The following is a 4,439-nucleotide window of genomic DNA, read 5'->3' on the forward strand; positions in this document are numbered from 1 at the left end:
AATGATAGAGAGAAACAGAGAAGGGAAGGCAAGCTGCCCAGAATGGAATGCTTTACAACAGACTTTCAGTCTTTCATCATAGGTAACCTCTCCTCGATTGTGGGAAAAAGTCAAAATGAATATCCATGAATTCAATCCTCTCCCTCAAAGAAAAGAAAGAACATGTTTCTTGCAGACAAAGGTACTTATATGTCTTTCCCCCCAGATTTTCTGTGTCCAAACTTACTTCAGATAAACGTTTCTTGATTTTTAATGTTTTTATGTGGTTCTATCATTCTTTCCATCTGTCCTTAAATAATTTTTGAGATCCCAGGAAGTGCCAGGCTCACCCCTGCACTGGGCATGTGAACAAATACAATACAACTGGTTGTAAGTGCTCAACTGGGCAAACACACAGCACCTTGGGAATGGAGAGGAGGAGCAGCCTGGATAGCTGCACAAGGTGATTTAGGAAATGTCACTGAGACATCTTGAATGTGTTGACTAAACCAACCAATTTCACAAAATAGTTTTGTCATCTCATCTTCTGTTTTATTTTCCACTCCGTCACTTTAAGCCACTTCAAGAACTACTATGTTTCAGATGCTTTCTCTGAATTTTTATTCCCAATATGGGAACAAGAACTTTTGAAAAGTACAATAAACTTTGTCATATACAAATACTCTTTACATAAAATTCTAATATAAATGACTTACCTCTGTGTATATTTCTACAATGACAATAATAATTTTTATTTAGTTCAACTGAAACATCAGATATCTCAAGTTGAGAAAATAAGAGAGAAAGAGGGAGAGAGAGAAAAAAAGAAAGAAAAAAAGCACTAGAAATGTGAAATAAAAATTGAGGAAAGCAAAATGCATAGCAGTGATAGAGTAGAAATTTTTATATTATAGCCTTGGAATAATTGGAAGAAATTAATCTTGAACCATAGAGTTTCACTCCTACACTTTTTAGATTGGCTGGAGTTAAAATACACATTAGGTTAGGACCTAACACAGCCAGGTTCACATGTTCTAATACATTCAAATGCATTCTGCAATGAAACTTGAGGAAAGCGTTTTGGAAATATGTAAATATATTATTCAAAGGATAAGGTTTCCATTATCACTTAAGAAACCAATCATCTGCAAGTAACAGGGATTGGACCACAATGATTCTAACAAATAAGGGTTTCTTTTCCTCTTAGCACATGAGTATAAGTTGACTGCTGCAGCCTCCGTCATCCAGTCCTTACTCACAGCCAAAGGAGAGAAGCAAAGTGCTGTACTAGCCAACCCATTCCTATTATATTTTCAGAAAAGCAAATGATTCCCCAGAAGTGCCTTCAGCAGTATTCTGTGTAAGTCTGTAGCCAGAAATGGGTCCCACGGCAATCTATAGCTGCAAAGATTTAGGTAAAGAAATATTTCGGCGTCCAGCCTCTATATTGAGAAGTACCAAGGAAGAGTGGGTTGGAGGGAGGCAAATAACAGTATTAGCCACAGTTTTCATGGGTAAAGTTAAGCCATATAACATTAGGGTAAAATTTTGAGAAATATCTGTTCAATCATGACAGCTAAGATATTTAAATAAAGGTTATAAAACATTTTCTATCTGATACATTCAACTTACTGAACACCTCTGGGAATACAGTGGGATCTTAGAGTATGGAACTTATAGGAAGGACCATACACAAGAAAAAAAATTACCCATTTGATGCATCTATATATTATACTAAAACAAAAATTAGGTAGCTTCATGCTAAAATTTCCAAAGAGCGAGGTCCTAAAAAGTTTCTAGAGGAATACAGAAAACAAATGGAATTAATTGTACATAATCAAATAATGTCACTTGTACAAGACTTTCTCTCTGGTCGTTAGACTCTATCTTAATGTAATGGAAGTCTGTAGGTATTAAGTTTAAGCCTTATAAGATAAACTTATTCTTGTGTTGCATTCAAATTTAACTTAGAACACAATGTTTTAATTGTAAGAGGAATGACTGGCTTTTAGCAATATACATTGAAAACACTGATGAGTTGACAGGTGACTAAGCTGTCCCATTGCCTCTCTGCTGCTCTTCCTGAAAACCATGACCACACACAGCTTTCCCCCATGAAAGTGAAGCTCCCTCCAGGAGGCTCCAGGAAGTTTTCCCCATGATGCTCTTCAGACCAGCCTTAAATGACAAGATGCATGCTCAGGTCTATGCAGTTGCCATCACACCTGCTAGAATCTGCAGCCAGAACTATTGTCCTTCTCTAACTGAATGGGGCTGACTGACCACAGCAACTCAACAGATGCCTAGATGATGCTAACCCATTTCCCTCCATCATCAGGATTTGCATACTTTGTATCTGTGAGAACTATAACATTTACCCTTCCCTGGACAAGGGACCCCCATTTTCTTTCCTTCTCCACCTCAAGGGAAGTTGAGAGCAACATTAAAGCTTTCTTTTGTTTACTCAATAATGCCCCAACTTGTTTAGAGACATGCTTCTCATATTTTATGTGGATATGGATGGATTTTTTGTTTACTTGTTTCAAATCCACCTTGGACTGATACATAGTCTTACTAAACATGACTAAACACAGGACATGATAGGAACTCATCAACATCCAAACTAGTGTACATACTACTCAAAAAGACAAGCCCACTGGTCATGCACTTTGATGTCACAGCAACATTGGATCACTGTGACAGTTTCTAAGTAACCTTAATTTCTGTATTCATCTCATGGGAATGAAAAGTTTACTCAATGGTCCTTGGACACATGTAGAGTAGCACTGGTTTAGATAAAAGGCACCTGCTCTTACTTTCTCTTTGGAACTAACATTTAGTGTTTAACTACCTAACAGTATCAAGATTATTGACATTCTCTTAATTTTGTCTGTGGAATCCATTCTTTCATTTTATGAACACTAAAATATTTATGAAGCTTTTCCTCCTAAAATTCCTAAGTTTTCCACCTTCTAATTCTCTTACTCAAGTGTAACCCTTGATGGTGGCAAAAGCATCATCTATTTCTACCTCACAGAGAATATTCTGGAATCATGATTAACCACCAATCTGCTGGGACTCCCTACTAGCTAAATGCATCCAAAGGGGAAAAGAATTCTTACATTAGACAATGTGTTGATACAAGCCAAAGGCTGATTGAACATTATGGGTGTATGAATCAATTCATACAGTTGTAAAAAGTATTCTGATTCATGTTCTGTGGATAATTTGCAATTGAAAATCCATTAATAGCATAATTGGAGATAAGTAATACTAAGATGTACTGACGAAGTATGTCAAAATAAGTATGTGAAATGCATTCTAAAAGTGAGGTAAGATACTCCCCATAAGCTGTCCAATTTTTTCTCCCCTCTACTAAAAAATAATTGAAAATGATTTAGATTGTTCTGAGACAAATCTGTTGACAGGGACACTAATAAGATGAGTGAAAGTAGAGAGAGAAGTATTTGGCAAAACAACAGGAGCTTAAAAAATGTGAATTTGCAGGCTGCAAACAAATATCCAAAACATTTCAGAGGTGATTTCAACTGGGACTCAAAAATTAGTAGAAACATAATGAAATGCTGATGTTTCAAAAACAAGCCAAGCAAGAGAAATGGACAAGAATAACAGTGTCACATTACCAGAATTAGAATTCATTCAAAAGATACTGAGCTAAATTTTGTTTTTCTTCCAAAGTGCCTTATATAATTAGAATGAGGGTATGTTTTCCATGTCTGCAAGCATGATTGTTCTCTAGTGATCCAATCCAAGGAAAAAAAGATGCTGGTTAAAACTGAAATATTGTGCATTAGGGAAGTGACATTCATACTGCTATTTTCATTTCAATTCATTCTGTAAGACCTACCATTCTGTGGATCTGATTTTCACACCATAATATGAATATTCAAAATGCTACTTTACATATCACATATGGTTTGGATATGAGTGATTTCTCCCTAGACAGGAAGAATTTCTCTCAAACAAATCTATGCATGTTCTTTTAGATATTTTTATTTAAAAATAAAGTCTAGAAAGAATTTTTTTAAGTAACCCAAGAAAAATATTTGAACTATATGTAAACAACATTTCTTCACTCAGATTTATAAAAAAGCCAACTTAAATTTTTCCCAAACTTTGGACACTAATTCACTTAAAATCCAAAATCATTAAAAGAAAAATAAAGCTCAGATGTTGACATTAAGATTTGGAGATAAAAACACAGAAATGAACATAAAAGTGAAAATGACAAAAGCCATTAATACAAATCCTATGGGCAGGATATAATATGTTATTGAAATAATGCTAAATATTCAGTTAATTAACTGGTATGCTCAGAGCAAGAGAGAGTCTAGTTAACTTAAATTTTCTAGATAGTTGAAACTTTCCTTAAAATTTTTTTCCATTTTTTTGTGCTCACCTCTTAAAGTACCTTGAAATCATAACTTAATATTAACTCA

The sequence above is a fragment of the Lipotes vexillifer genome, unplaced genomic scaffold (genome assembly GCF_000442215.2).
Source record: "Lipotes vexillifer unplaced genomic scaffold, Lipotes_vexillifer_v1.1 scaffold3, whole genome shotgun sequence".
Taxonomy (NCBI): domain Eukaryota; kingdom Metazoa; phylum Chordata; class Mammalia; order Artiodactyla; family Lipotidae; genus Lipotes; species Lipotes vexillifer.